Source organism: Pholcus phalangioides, unplaced genomic scaffold (assembly GCF_987345545.1).
Source record: "Pholcus phalangioides strain wild (caught in Gottingen) unplaced genomic scaffold, Ppha-v1.0 ptg000011l_1, whole genome shotgun sequence".
In the NCBI taxonomy this organism is placed as follows: domain Eukaryota; kingdom Metazoa; phylum Arthropoda; class Arachnida; order Araneae; family Pholcidae; genus Pholcus; species Pholcus phalangioides.
Window position 1 is genome coordinate 35,900,132 of NW_028301604.1, and position 17,000 is coordinate 35,917,131.

General features: G+C 40.3%; 1 protein-coding gene across 1 annotated transcript in view; it reads right to left on the reverse strand.

Annotated features, from left to right (window-relative positions):
- The window catches only part of LOC149080388 (acetyl-coenzyme A synthetase, cytoplasmic-like), a 1,034,375-nt gene that overhangs the window by 78,708 nt on the left and 938,667 nt on the right, over window positions 1-17,000 (reverse strand). The gene's annotated exons all lie outside the window — the stretch shown is intronic.

Consider the following 17,000-nt stretch of genomic DNA (forward strand, 5'->3'; position numbering starts at 1 on the left):
AGGCCACGAAGGAATTCTCGGTAATGAACGAGCCGATACTTTGGCTAAAGAGGCAACAGAATTTGAAAATAATGTAGCACACATTCAACCACCTGGTTCGGCAGCGAAAAAGATCTTGAAAGAATATCTGTTGAGGAAATGGCAAACATTCTGGGATAACCCAGAAACAAAAGGTAGGCAAATATACATTGTACTGCCAAAAGTAAGCTTTAAAGCAGCAGGTTGGTCGAGAGAGACCACAATTTTCTTCTCTCATCATGGACCCTTTCCTAATTATTTAGAAAGATTTAAAAAATCCAATAATTCAAATTGCAAGTGTGGGGACACAGGTACTCCCATTCATTATGCTACTAGATGTTCCTACTCACAAGAATTTCATATTGTTACGCCTAGAAGTGAACTTATAAAAGAATGGTATAGAAGAATTCTTAAAGTTCCAAATTGGCTTTTTAAAATTACCAATTTAATTCACTTTTTAGAGGCTAATCTTGAAAAAGTTCATGATAAACAGCCTCCAGTAATCTCAAGGAACTTGGATAATATTGGACCTTCTGATAGAGTTCTCAGCTCCATGGTGAGGGAGAGAATTAGGGCTCCGAACATTGACCCACGATATGATTCTGATTTTGAAGAATGTATATCAAATAATAGTGTAGACTTGGATTCAGAATATTACCCGAGTGAGTAGTAATAAAATATCCAAGTTTTTGTACATATTCATTTTTATTATTGTTGTCACTGTTATTATTATTATTATTATTTTTGCTCTGCAATTGTAAAAAGATTTGTTGTAATTAACTTACTTTTCTTTTAAAAGAGGCTGTAATGCCCAAAAAAAGAGGATTACCCAAAAAAGAGTTTGTCTACATTTTAGACATAAAAACCACAAAAGAGGCAATAGCCTAGTAAAAGAGGCAATCCCAAGGTAGAAGTGATTTGATAATAAATAATATTTAAAGGAGGAGGGAAGAGAGAGAGAGAGAGAAAAAAACAAAAACAAAAAAAACACACCTTTTGGAATAAATTGGAAAAATTTATGAATTTGGTGAGACAATAATTTTCATCTTATTTGATATAATAATGGAAACCCGCTGGTGCCTGGCGCTGGGAGGCCCACCAGCGTGAGAACTTCTTTTGTTGCTCCTGGAGGATACCCGCTGTTGTATGGCGCTTGGTGGCCCATCAGCGTGAGAATTTCTATATCTTTCTGGGCGATTCTCGCTGGTGCCTGGCACTAGGTAGCCCACCAGCGTGAGAATTTCTATATCTTTCTAGAGGAAATCCGCTGGTGCCTGGCGCTAGGAGGCCCACCAGCGTGAGAATTTCTTAGGCTCTCAAGGAATACCCGCTGGTGCCTGGCGCTAGGGCCCACCAGCGTGAGAATTAAAGCTTTCCAAATTCTCTGTTGTACATTTTTGATTTTGAATATTTGTCATGCTACTGTTAAGACAATGTTCCACCGAGGACTGTTGTCGCGAGACATTGATCTAAAGCATGGATACATTAATATATATATATATATATATATATTTTTTTTTTGGATATGGTGGTCGGGTTGCGCTATGGCGGCCGCAGCGTTGTCGGTGGGAGAGGTGGGAGCGTTGTGGGAGATTGGGAGGGACGTCTGACTCTCGGAAAGGCTCTGATGTTGAGGCTCATTTTTCCGCTATAGCTCACCCAATTGGGTAAAAGGCAGAAAATCACTTCATTGTGGTAGGCCTGAGCTATAGTCGGTTTCAGATAAAGATAAAGGTTTCCCCTCCTGGAAAGCCACCTATCGCTCTCAGAGAAAATCTCGGGCAAGAGCTGCACCGCCTCATGGAGCAAGGAATCATCAAGCGAGTAGTGAAGCCAACCAGCTGGGTGAATCAGTTCGTGATAGTTCCTAAACAAGATGGATCACTGAGACTTTGCATTCACCTTCTCCACCTCAACAAGGATCTTCAAAGAGAACATTACACTCTTCCAACCATAGATGACGTGTTGCATGAACTGGCAGGGTCCGACACATTCACAAAATGTGATCTGCAATGTGGTTTTCTGCATGTAGTGATAGTGAAGAGTCATGACTGTTAACAACATTTCAGACTCCATTGGTTCCATTCCGTTAGTGCAGACTCCCATTTGGCATCAAGGTGGCTCCAGAAATCTTTCAGAGACGTATACACGAACTTTTGATGGGCTTGGAAGGTGCCATAGCAGTAGCTGATGATATCGTCGTACATGGCAGAGGAGAAGCAGAACATTACCGAAGATTTAAATCTTTTCTACAGAGATGCATAGAAAAAGGAATTAAACTTAACAAGAACAAGTTAGAGTACAAAGCACCCCAGCTAACATTTTTAGGATATCGGTTGTCGAAAGATGGCATCTCTCCTGATTCAAGCAAGATAGAAGCTATAGAAAAATTTCAAGACTCAACCTCAATCACCGAGCTAAGGAGATTTCTGGGTATGGTGAATTTTTTAGGAAGGTACATACCTAACCTCGCTCATATTGCTGAACCACTGCAAAACCTTTTGAAGTCTGAGACTATGTTAAACTGGGGTCCCTCACAAAAAGCAGCCTTTAATGCGATTAAGGCAAGAGTAGTTGATCATACAACGCTGGCAACCTTCGATGAAAACTTACATGTCACGCTGGAATGTGATGCAAGTGATTATGGAATAGGAGCTGCAATGTTCCAGATGGATAAACCAATTACATTCGCAAGCAGATCTCTGTCGGAGACAGAGCGCCGGTACTCACAGATTGAAAAAGAATTGCTCGCAGTTGTTGTGACTCTTGAGAAATTCCACCATTACATTTATGGACGGAATATCACCATTAACACCGACCACACACCCCTGGTGGCTATTGTGTCTAAGCCTTTGTTCAAAGCACCAAGGCGTTTACAATCTCTGTTGCTAAGAGCAAGACACTATGACTTCAACTTGAAGTTCGTTCCCGGAAAGCAAATTCCCGTGGCAGATGCTCTTTCACGAGCTCCTTCAAGGGACTCACTCCCTCAACTCCATCATACGGCAGATGCGGTGGATTCCATTAGGAACATTAGCTTCTTACCAGTGTCTGACCATTACCTATCATGCAACAGCACACGCGGAGTGAGTCTACTTTGCAGGAAGTTAAACGTCTTATATTGGAAGCTTGGCCAGAGACTAACACGAATATCAGTGCTATGCGGCATATTTTCCATATCGAGATGAATTGGCTATCTCCAATGGCATTATTGGAGCGCATCAAGGCATAAATGCATGTCTCAGACGAGCAAGAGAGGTTGTCTTCTGGCCGAACATGTCAGGAGATATTCGGCAGTATGCAGAGTCATGTGGCACATGCGCTGCCTTCGCTCCAGCCCAGTCAACTCCAACGATGATAGCTCGTGACATTCCTCCGAGCCCGTGGCTTAAACTGGGTGCTGATATTTTTCAGTTGAAAGAGCGAAATTATTTGGACCTGGTAGATTACTTCAGCAAGTTCATAGGAGCAGACTTCTTGCAAAATACTCTAGCACAATAATCCACAAATTGAAGCATCATTTTGCTCGGCACGGAATTCCTTGCACGCTGATGACAGACGGTGGTCCACAATTCAAGAACAAACAGTTCCTAGATTTTGCTAATGGCTGGGGCTTCCGTCATCTCATGTCGAGCCCAGGGAACAGCCGCTCTAATGGGCAGGCGGAATCTGCTGTTAAAATTGTGAAATCTATCTTCAAAAAGTGTGCTCGCTCAGGAGAGGACCCATACCTGGGCTTATTAGCTCAACGTAACGCGCCAGATGGTCAACTGAGGTGCAGCCCAGCGCAAAGGATCTTTGGAAGACCTACACGGACGAGCCTTTTTTTTCAAACTGAGCACAACTCAGGTCTATCGCCATAGGCAATTTACTACCTAGTGAGTTGAGCCGAAAGTCTAAGTGTGTGTGCCTAACAGTCTGAGTGCGTATCTAGTGTTGTGTCTGATTTTTCAGTGCTGCCATCTATATATCAGAAGTGAAGTAACTGATGTGTAGTGACTGAATATTTGTACTGTTTGTAGGCCTGTTGCTCTCTGTGGCGAGACTTTTTAACGGGGAGATCGGCTCGCATTTGCGCCTCGAAGTTGGGAACCACAGGAAACCAACTTCAGCCGACCACCACTGTGGCGACGGTGGGGCTCGAACCCGGGTCCTCGCGATACGAGTCCGTCATTATGACCACTTGACTACCACAGCGGCACTCGGACGAGCCTGCCGACCAGTAGCCAGCGTCCTACCGCAGGTTCCTGATTTCCACGCAAAGTTGCTAGAAAGGCAAAATGAGATGGCTCACGACCTAATAGAGCATCACAAGACCTTGCGCCATTGCATCCTGGAGCTTCAGTGTGGCACCGGAACCCTCTACACCAGAGACCAATTTGGGAAAAAATCCTGCGTAACAAAACAGATCGGCCAGCGCACGTATCAGATCCGTACAAATGAGGGCTCCACGTTGAGAAGAAGCAAAAAATTCATTAAACCACGTGTCCAACAAGATATGCAAATCAAGCAAACAGCTTCACAGCCAGCCTGTCATCACCAAGACAATGTGACATCCCTGACCGAGATGCAAGAGCCTGAGTACAAGCCAGAAAAAAGTGGTCCTAAATCTCCAGCAACCAAGGATGAGGTGTCACTCCAATGCCAGGTTCCAACACCACGGAAACAGGTAGCAGGCCCGTCATCACAGATAACCCGGGATAATGGATCTTACAGGGTCACAAGATCGGGTCGCCTGGTAAAGCCTCCATCCAGGCTGACATACTCTCACAAATTATAAGAAACTTATGGTTTTCCCTTAAAGGGAGGAAGATGTTAAAGATGTCATTAATTTACATGATCTTCATTATTATAACGAGTCGCGGAATGGCAACAGTATGACATTACAATGGCGGCTCGGTTGTTATGGCAACTTAGTGCTCAGCTGGATGTTGAGTATTAAAGTATTAAAGTGTCAGTTGTAGTCACGTTCGTAATGGATGCTGTCGCATCACTAAACAATACTGGTTTGAAAAATTCTTAAAACGAAGTGTAATACTTGTTACAATCTGTTTCGTATAAACATTTCAAGAAACTTGAATAAATTTTTGAGAAATGCAGTGTGAAAATAAAATTCTGCAAAGCCTTTTCCAGGTGAATTAAAAAAAAAGATGACTGAAAAAAAGGAAAGAAAAATAATGCTCACATAGCAAATATATGGAATATCATCGAGCACACAAACGAAGAGAAAAAATCATTAACAGAGATTAAGTAAAATTCCAAAGTACACATGACGTGTTCCTATTACGATGATAGACCGGTAACTGGTACACGCGAAATATTATTGATGTAAAATATACATTAATCATTGAATAATATTAATACTTATCAACTAAAACAGATGCTGTCGAACTCATACGCGTGATGTAAGTCGGAGAAGTTTCTATCATAATTTTTTTGTCGGTGAATTTACTATATATATACCAGCAGCCAGACAGTTAATATATATTCACGTTTTTGAATGCACCTAAAATATTCATTCAGAAATTCTTACCACATTTCTCAGGATCAAAGTGAAAAGGAAAAAGATAAAAGATTTTTAAGTAGTGAGGTCTTATTGGACACGTCAGAGAGATATTTATCAATGGGAGAATGCGTCTTGTGTGGAAGGCTACAACTTTTAATTTTTGAAGAGAATCGAAATGTTTGGGAACAAATATTAATTTCTCGGTAACGCTTACGTATAACAGTAGCAAAGTTCGGCGCAACATAAATACGTCACGGGGCCATACTTATGGCTGAAACAAACTACTATGGCGTGACGTGTAACGACGTTACGTCAGATGGCGCGGGATCATATCAGACATTATAGGGTGTTTACACTGATCTGATGTTTTAAGAGATGCATTAAGGAAGAAACACAGTATGATGACGAATTTGTGAAATCTTATTCGTGGAAATTCTGTGACGTGGAATTCCCACGGTACATTCCACGAATCAGAATTCTGTGGTGTTTGGCCAGAACATGATAACTCCAAAATCACATTTTTGAGATATGAGAATTTTCATTGCGATTTAAAAAACAAAAATAAAGCATACACACAAATACGAATAAAAATATCATACATCAGCATGTTGTTTAGCTGTAAGCGCGTGTTTGCGCATTTATCTCACTTCTAATTAGTTATAATTAGCAAGACTTTCTTTTAGATCAAAAAACCATTTTTTGGAGATATCATGTCCTGACCAAACACCACAGAATTTACCAAGTCTCTTTTATGATGTGAAATCACGTCACGTCAGTGTAGTGTGTTTCAGCCTTTACGCCATCAGTCGAAGTGAAGTCATTGTGTTTGTTGGTAGTGATAATTACTACTATACTATCGTTTTGAGAACTTATAACTGTTTTGATTTTCTGAAACAGTTTTTTTTCCAACGCCAATGGATGTGAGACGTGTTTTGGAAGACTTTGATGAGGAAGAACAAATTATTGCATTAATCGTAGCAGTACAGTGTTCAAGAAGAATGTGGATGCATCCCATACAGTGCCGCCTTTACTATGCATGGGGCCCGGTGCGAAAATAATAGTTGGGCCCCTTATACTATCAATAATATATACTATAATAATATATTTCAAATTTTTTTCATTCTATGAATTTTCGATTCGTCTCTCTTAGAGAATAAAGTAAATTGGAGCTATATATATATATATATATATATATACTGCTCAAAACAATTAGGGGAGCACATGGTTTTAACAAAATTACGCAAAGATGTATACCGATAAGTAACATAAAATGAATCATCCATAATTTAAAGCCTAGCAGGAAACGGAAGAAGAAAACTTCATATGCAAATCAAAGTTCATGACGTCAAAAACCAGAAAAAGGAGATAAGGGCAGAAATCGGGATGTTGCAGAAACGTCTGTTTTACTGCCGTAACTGTGAAATTCGATTGCGCAGTATTATTTTTTTGAGACAAGGTGACTTGAGGATGTCTCAACAACGTGATTTACCGGAATCCATGGCATGGCGTGTTATAGGCAGACTGGAATCCGGGCAAACACAACGTAGTGTCGCGGACGCTGTTGGAGTCGCCAGAAGTGTTGTTGCAAGGCTGTGGAATCGATTCCAAGAAACAGGAAATGTTAGACGTCGACCAGGGCAAGGTCGGCCACGCGCCACTACAGCAACTGATGACTGGTATATACGGTTAACAGCCCGTCGAAACAGAACAGAGAATGCTACGCAGCTGCAAAGACGGTTGCTCTTGGCAACAGGATGAAGGGTGTCCAGCCAAACAGTACGTAATCGGCTTCATGAGGGAGGGCTCTATGCACGTAGGCCAATGGTCTGCATTCCGTTGACCCCACGCCACCGTGCGGCCCGAAGAAGATGCGCTGCTGAACATCGAGATTGGGAGCAACATTATTGGAGCCAAGTGCTGTTTACAGACGAGTCCCGATTCAGTCTGGAGTGTGACACCCGACGTGTTCTGGTATGGAGGGACAGGGGCACTCGAAATAACCCCGCATTCGTTCGTGAAAGGTCACAATACAGACGAGCTGGTTGGATGGTATGGGGTGGAATCAGCATAGGCGGACGTACGGACCTGCATATCATTCGGAATGGCACTTTGACGGCCCGGAGGTATGCATATGAGATACTGCGACCTCATATCATCCCTTACGCTGGAGCCATTGGAGATTCCTTTGTTTTCCAGGATGATAATGCCCGACCGCATAGAGCTCGTCTGATGGAGAACATGCTTGAAGCTGAAACAATACAGCGTATTGAATGGCCAGCGTGCTCTCCTGACCTGAATCCAATCGAGCGTGTTTGGGACATGCTCGGACGACGCATTGCTGCGCGACCAAGGTCGCCTGTTACTGTCCGAGACTTGCAGATTGCACTTCTTGAGGAGTGGAACAGTATTTCCCAAAGTCTGATCGATAACCTCACCGCATCCATGTCAAACAGGTGTGCAGCAGTCTTAGCTGTTCGAGGAGACCACACGCCCTATTAAAACTCATGCATCATGTCTAAACAGTACTTTTTTTTATCGTTTATATGTAACCAAATTATTGCCCTAAATCATCTTTTCATGTTTTTTCCATATTTTCAAAGAATTAAAGCTTAATTCCAAATTTTTTTACGTCTTTTTTCTGTATTGCGCATTGATACGCGTGTACTATCCATTGTATGCCACTACGTGGCTGTCTCGCACTGTTTTCTTCACTTTTTTGCTTGCTCCCCTAATTGTTTTGAGCAGTGTATATATATATATATCACTATATAGCTCCAATTTACTTTATTCTCTAAGAGAGAGGAATCGAAAATTCATAAAATGAAAAAAATTTGAAATATATAAATGCATGGAGAATTTTTTTTTCAGAATTGGTGAAAATATAGAATAATGGAAATATAGTGAAACCTTGCTACAATGTTACTCGCTATAACGACAAATCCCTCTACAACGATGATAGTTTTTCAAGTCTTGCTCAGAAATGTCTACAGGATGATTCAGAAAAGATGGGAAAACTTTAAGAGGTGATAGTACACACCAATACAAACGATTGTCATCGAAGAATGAATGGCCTAACATGGAACGCAAACGCGCTAGCGCGTTTCGAAACGGCCGCTCCGCAAACGTTAAAACGGCATTCCTGTTGAAATTTATCGGGAGAAAAAGAACACCATGCATGCAAATGTAGCACGAGGAAGAAGAAACCGTATACAAATCTGCGTCACAGTGAATGAAAGGCACGGACGCCAGCCCTGTGAATTTATTCCAATGTGCAACCGTTTTAACAGTTGTCACTATGACGCAAATTTGCATACAGTTTCTTCTTCTTCCCCAGGTTATATTGGCGTGCATATTGTTCTTTTTCTCCCGATAAATTTCAACGGTATTGCGGGATTGCCGTTTTAACGTTTGTGCAGCGGCCGTTTCGAAACGCGCATTTGCGTTTCATATTAGACCATGCATTCTTTGATGACAATTGTTTGTATTGGTGTGTACTAACACCTCTTAACGTTTTTCCCATCTTTTTTGAATCACCCTGTCTACTCAAATGTCAAACTGGTGCCTCTCGATATAACGATAATCTCTCTACAGCGATATTTTTTTTTCCTAGGTCCACAGAATATCGTTGTATCGAGGTTTCACTGTAATTCCAGAACTGATGAAAATTCAGAATTCCGAATTGAGGAAAATTCAGAAATTACTAAAAAAACAATTGTATATGATGGAAATTTAGAACTATTCTTTTGTAAATGAAAATGCAAATTTCCAGAATTTATGAAGGAAATTATTGCTACTGTAAATGCGGCCCTCCCCAAAACGCAGGGTCTGGTGCGACCGCACCTGTCCCACACCCTTGAAGGCGGCTCTGATTTCCATAAATGCAGATCGACAGCTGTCTGGCGAGTCAACACCTTCTATAGCAGAAAGCCTCCGCGCGAATCTTGACATCACTGAAGTGTCCCATTTCACCTGTAGACATTGGATATAGTAGTCCGACGTATGAAAAATCTTTTTCTTTTTTTGTAGTATATTCAACGAATAGAGGTGAAATGGACGACTTCATTGGCATCACGAACTCTGCGTGGAGGCTTCCTGCAATAGACGGTGATGGTACGGTCATACAGCAGAGAATTTAACGAACGTATTCGATTAGTTCCTGTCATCGTCGAAACGAGAACAAAAAACAAAATAAATGATAACACGAAAAAACCCCAAATGAATCTAAATACAAAAAAAAACAAGATTAATCAAAACATGAACGAAGCATAAAGAACGAGAAAAACAAATATGGCATCTTCACATGCCATCACACGACTGACGAAAATCTGAAAGGTTTGATTTTTTCTGACACGTAATAAGGCGTGTTACGTCAAAGTTCATAATACGACACATTCCCACGTCACGTCAGCACAGTGTGAACGTACCTACAGAAGACTTATTGGTGGAATTTTATATCACACGCATTAACGTGTCGTACACGTCACGTCAGCGTAGTGTGTTTCAGCCTTTACACTCTGGTCTCGCGTTCCAGCATGTACCAATTCGTTATAAATTTCGCAGAAGAATGTGTAAGAAGTGCATATACAGGTAAGTACTAGTATTAATCGACTTCGTCAGAAAGATAAGTCCTTTAAACAATGCTTCAAATTATCATCAGGCTGCAGAAATTAGCGAACTTATGGCATTCGCAGCATCCTTGGGAATGAGACAGAACTTTAAGTATCTCAAAGCGTTCCTGTCCGATCTCGAGGGATTCTGGAAGTACTCGAAAATGTCTTGGAACAATGGTTGGGAATCGCAGTATATTAATGCAGTAGCACTTAATTATCCGAATCAATTGGGACCAAACCCCTATCCGGATGAGATTGGATAATTCACGAAATGAATGTTATTTCTTAGTAAAAAACGAATTTTGCTTTAGTATGTAATGTAACTTGATGACTATCAGAACAATTTTGTTCACATTTAATGTATGTTCACATCATACGTAGAACTACTGTATCTACCATTGCCTGAACATATCGGTTCAGCCAGTTGTTTCGCAGCCTTCATTTGTTTCAGTGCAGCCGAAGCGATCCGGATAACCGGAGTCTTACTGTGCTTTCAATAAATATAATTTTATCCCTGAAATATGTTTTCGCATCCCAAACAATATCGTGGCACTATACGGCCTGGATTTTCAACTGGGATTCCGTGAGAGATTTTTTGGGGTTCCGCGAAATCATACGTCATGGATCCCTAAAACATTTTGGAACCCGGTGAGTTTGCAAATAAAAAAAAAGAAGTTCTTGTAACAGATGTTGTTCTTTATTTTTGCACTTTGACGAAAAAGTGGCACATATTTAAACAAATTCAGATGAATAATTCGGATGACCAAACAACAGTGAAAACGGTAATAGCAGTTTTATCTCCCTCGACCCGGGTAGATTTTCGAGTGTAAGTATGTAAATATGTAAGCTGTTACTTCCCGCTAAATATGGGGCCACAGAATATCTCTTTGCCCAGGAAACAGCCATGCATGAAACCCCCACCACAAGAAAGCTCATTGAACTATATCCAAGGGTAGGCATGGACAGAGCCGCAACTAGGGGCGGCAGAGAAAGGGGATCCCCAGAATAGTTCGTTAGATATTTTTCCATATAAAAGAACCACTTCAAAGCATAAATAGGGACAGAAACTAATATCTCCAGCCAGGGACGCCGGAACATGTCTGCTCGTGTTGCTAAAGCAATACTAATAATTTTTATGATATTGCTCAGCAATACCAATCATTAGAGCCCGGAAGTTCAGGCAAAATGCCATAAATGCCCTTTTTTGCCTATTTTTAAATTTTTTGGTAAAAATGCCTTTTTTGAAATTTTCGTGTCATAAATGTCTATTTCAACATAGTTTCAAGTTTATTGGTGAATTTCAGAGGCTGTAATCCCGAGAAAAAAGTCCCAGCCCCACTTCCAGCCTATTTCACGCAAATGAGAGAGACTGGTGTTACATGCATTAACTTTGTTTTGGCCAGATGGTGTTAAATGTGAATGATTTTGCTTCACATGAACGCAGCCCGTGCTATAAAAGCAGAGGAAAACGAAGTTTTTGTTTCTCTCCGGGCACGCTTTACATGATGTCTCGGCCAGGCATTGGACTGCGTTGTATGTGCATAGCTGGCTGATGGCTTTTCCAAGAGGTCATAAATTCCCGTCATGGCTCACACAAGGCGGAGTAGGAGCAGACAGGGCACATGGTGTTTTTATTTTATTTTTTGTACCATAAATGCACTGCCAACAACCATGGCTATTTATTAAACATACATACAGCATTTAATATTCGATTAAATCGACCCCACGTCCTCAGGGGCGTTTGGCAGATACGACCCCACGGGTCCCTGCGCTTGAAGGGGCCCTGTATTCATTGGTATACGCATGGGGGGGGGGGTTTGGGGTTCTAACTTCCCCCCTTGAGCTAAAATTATATATATATATATATATATATAATAGTGTTATTTTGCAGGAAAACACGCACCCCCCCCCCCGAGAGAAAATTCTGCGTACGCCTATGCCTGTATTTACCCTCATATGTGGTAATATTAAAAAAAAGTTGTTCTATTTTTGTAAAAAAAAAATGAGATAGCAATGTTTCAACTATAAAAATGATAATAATTATTCCAAATAGTACAGCAAATAAATGAGAATTATTCGCAACTCGAAGGAGCCCCACAGATTATTTTCTCTACCTTCTCCACGTCTGGTAATGGGGGTCTTGGAATTACCCTAATCCTGAGAATTTACTAAAATTTTATTTTGGGCTTGAAATTAATTTAACTTAGACAATAATGCAGTTATTACAAAATATAATTAAAACAATGGACGGATTAAGTGCAACCAATTTTTCAGCCAGTTTTTGGACTCTTTTAACATCTGTTTTTAATTATTTTTCTTCCTTCCAAAAATTATAAATGCCTTTTTTTTAGTGCCCATTTTAGGCATTTTTAGTGTCTTTTTGCCAGCCTATTTCGACAATTTTTAGTGTCTTTTTGCCAGCCTATTTCGACAATTTTTAGTGCCTTTTGCCAGCCTATTTCGACAATTTTTAGTGCCTTTTGCCAGCCTATTTCGACAATTTTTAGTGCCTTTTGCCAGCCTATTTCGACAATTTTTAGTGAATAAATTTCCGGAATCTACCACATCATTTAAAAATGGCTCATATATTACACTCAAAGCGCTTTTCTATGTTTGAGTGAAAAAAAAGAAATTTTAAATCGCTATTAATTTGAGTGATCTACGCACTACCAACAGCTGCCCCCTCCTCCCCGGGAACCTATCAATTGACGAAAACCTTGCATATCCAAAAATGTCTAGCACTAGCTCACTAGCTCTGGGGATGACAAAACAGTATTTGGCTAAAAAGGCATCCGTAACCGAATGCTATTGTCATCTACTTCCCGATATTTCTTGTATTCATCCTTCCCCCCAGGGATTTGCGTCCTGTTGTTGAAATTGTAGGAAAAGAAAAACCGCGGTGTCCAGTGTGATGCCCGCGCGGGCACCAGACACTCCAGATGGTTTTGCAGGCTGTTTTCCATTGAGCACATACAATTAACAATAATTGAATCCGTCGGTCTTTTTTACTCAGTGAAAAGAGTTGCTGATAAGCATACAATGAGGGATGCCTGTTGTCAATGGTCCCTGGTTGTTTTTTTTTTGAAATGATATACAGTATATTTTCCACATGAAGAAAAAACTCGTTTCTACAGTACAGCACCACCAATAATCCTGCCCCCCCCCCCACAACCGTAGGGCTGACAGTGATCCAGCCCTGGGGCCCAAGGTAATTAACATTTTTGTTTCCAAGCTTAAAAAATAGCTGCAAACAACGATTGAAGGGTTTTTGTTTTGTTGTTCAGTGGATGGAGCTGCAATTCGCGTAGTTTGACCCAACTTTTTACGTTGTCGGAAGCGTAGGTGTCGAATCCTGAGGAGGGAGATCCTCAAGCTAATTCCATTTGCGGCCTCAAGAAATAAAATTGCGAGGAGGACAAATGGTGTCATCGAAAAGTCAGCTTCTATTGTGACATAACTTCAAAGTTTCTTAACACTTAAACGACCGCTCACGAGATTTCTCGTGTTTCAATGCTGAGACGTAAAGGCACGTTTACACACATCGTTTTATCGTACGTTCTGGGGTGGACCAAACCGGTCTGAAAATCGTGTCACTTTTGGGGGTGTCTACACGCAACGATTTTTCAACCGTTTTATCTTGCGATCCAGCTTGTGACTGTTGATGGATGTCCACAATGGACGACGCGCTCTTGCTATTCACTCTTTACCAATTATATCAGTTGCAGCAGAGCAGGAAGAAAAATAAAAGAAATCGCAGGTCAGAGACATAATTTACTATATTAAAGAATCGATGAAGTGGAGGGAACATAATATAAAATCAAAAGACAAAAAAAAACCCCGAATTATTCACAAAAAACTAAAATTACCCAACAAAAAAACGTTGGCGCACTGCCATGGGTGGAGATACGCCTGGGGGGGGGGATGCACTCCCCCCCCCCAGCGTCAAAATTGAAGTCGACAGATATAATGTATATGCGTATATATATGAACTGACATCATCATCATGCCCCCCCGCAGACTTCCAAGTCTATCACCGCCTATGCGCAGGGCAAGAAAAATACGTACAACTGAGGTCGGTAAAAGGCGAAAAGTGGCCTGAAATATATGTCTTCTGATACGTGGATTTTATAGACTCCTTTGAATGTCTTGTAAACGCTAAAATTAGAGGCGAGAGATTGACGACATATCTTGTTAATTCCGCTTAAAGGGTTGAATATACGGCGTGTATTTCATTAATTTAATAATTTATCTATTAATACTATTAATTGTATTCAAAATTTATTGATTACCGTCATAGGCGTACGCAGAATTTTTTCGAGGGGGGGGGTTTCAGATTTTTTTTCTTTTGGGGGGGATTTACTTTTTTCCCTGCAAAATAACACTATAATCTTGGCTCGGGGGGGGGGGGGAGGTTATTTGCGTACGTCAATGATTACAGTTTATAAAATGCACGCTTCTATAGTGATAAAAATTTCTTAGACATGTCAAATTCAGTACAGAAATGTGATGTGCTTCAACCTTATTCTACTTCCGGGAACTCGGGAAATGAGTTCAGATTCCAGGGAAATTCCCGGTTGAATTCTATGTGCGGGATCGTGGAAAAACTGGATCCCAGGAGAGAAAACCTAGCGGGGATTGGGATCCACCTTTCCCTGCAATATAAGAAAATGACCGATATGTACGGGATGACAGTTAATTCTATTCTGTTGCTTTGGTTGTCCCCTCACGAAAGGAATTTCTGGCTACGGCACCTGATAGTATGTAGCATAAGAGGGATGGTTTTTTTTTGTTGTCAAGTTTCTGAATCCTTAATTTTAGGTTTTAATTTTTTCTTTTATTTATAAATGATTTTTTCTTGATACCTATTTCAAAAATTTTGCTGACCTATTTTACTTTAATCATAAAATTTTATAGATTTAAAAAATTACTATCTTTTGCGGTCTTACATTTTAATTTCTTAAACGAGTGAACAAATTTTCTGAACAAATGTATTCAATTCGAAGGAGCTTATAAGACCCATTGCCAGAAATTCTTTTGGAGGAGATTTGAATTGACAGAACAATAGATTTTTCTTTGCCTTTTTCTAATATGTTGGAGGCGAAACTGGACCTCCCAGTTCCCCTCTCGCCACGGCCTTGCAGCTGCTGTCCGTGATTGTCTTTTGCCAATGGCTACCCATGCACACAAAAGCATGCACCCAAACCCCTAAGGCTGCCGGCACACTACGGTTCGGCTGGTGCGGTTGATCTTATCAGCAACCGTGGAATTTCGCGTGAAACACACACTGCTGTTAGCAACCGGGGTTTTTTATTTTTTAATGTCACGTGACATCTCGGGATTGGCTAAATTATTTTTGCCAAGCTGAAGTTGGCTCCAGTTAGCATGCAAATTCGTGCTCATAAGCTGCATTGCAGTAAAACCCCCTCTTAACGGATACTCCTTCTTTTACGGACAAATAATAATTTACAGTTGTATAATATATAAAAGTATGAATTTCAAACCTCTTTTTAACGGTCACCCATTTTACATGGATTTAATTTTTTTGTCCTGTCCGTGTTCACAAAAAGAAGGGGTTTTACTGTGCATACTAATAAAAATATTCATGTAATGAAATTTAATTTTCTGTAACAATATTTGCCGTTTGAAATTAATTCAGAGTTGAAGAAAGACAGCCAACAAGTTGACCCATTTTTGATGCTTTTACGATTCGTGACCAAATCGCACAAATTTTTTTATATATGATGACTGGAATCATCATAATTAATTTAAATAACATATATTAAAAACTATTTAAGTAACATATTTTTGAAGTTTAAAAAAATTGGCCATGAATTTAGCACGTTTTTCTTTGTAATTAAAGTAGATTTCCAATTAATTAAATTTCTAATTAATGGAAATTAAGCATAATAATTGTAATTTTGGGAAACCCCATATGACCAGAAAAAAGTCAAGGAAAAAATTATTTTCTCCTATTTAAAAAAAATATATATTTCTTTTGATGGTCAGGGAAAACAAAATTAAGGTAGGAAATCGGAATGAAATTTCTGAAAATTTCATGTTTTAAAAACTGTAAAAAATCAAATTTTAAAAAACATTATGATACAAAATTATGAAGGGTCGTCTTAAGAGTATTATGGGCCCCCCGGGCCAAGTGGTTTTTAGGAGGCCCTACATGGTAAATGCTTGAAAATTTCAATCGGATCTCATTTTTGGGAGGCCCTTCTTCTCTTGAGGCACCCGGGCCGTGCTCGGGTGGGCCCATGCGTTAAGACGGCACTGACTGATGCCCCGAACTCCGAGCCAGACAGGAGCGCAAATGTTAACCTTTCATCTCTCCTTCAATATTGAAAGGGGGTGCCAAAATGCGTGCTTGCCCCGGCTGACCACGCATGTCAGTAGGGGAAAAATGGGGTTTTCAGGACAATAGGCACTCCCCACTTACTCCCCACCAGGACAATAGGCACTCCCCACTTACTCCCCACCAGGACAATAGGCAATCCCCACCTTACGAGTGGATGTCTTCCGCAGCCCTCCGCTAGATGGCGCTCACATGTTTCCCCCCCCCCTTAATTAAATAGGGGGATGTATATAAATTATCGTTTGTAATTTTTTTTAAATGACGTCACTCATTAGAAAATTAAATAGGGATCGTACAAAAATTATCGTTTGTAATTTTTTTTTAACACACTTTTACTCAAAGATGACTTTTCTAGAAAGTTTTCAACATATCCCCCCCCCCCCATTTTTTTTTTTCCAAGTTAGCTGTAAAGAAAAATAAACACAACGATAATAAATTACAGAGTCATTCTATATGAATCAAGTTTTCATTTATTTACATGATTAAAGATATATACATTGAATAGTTG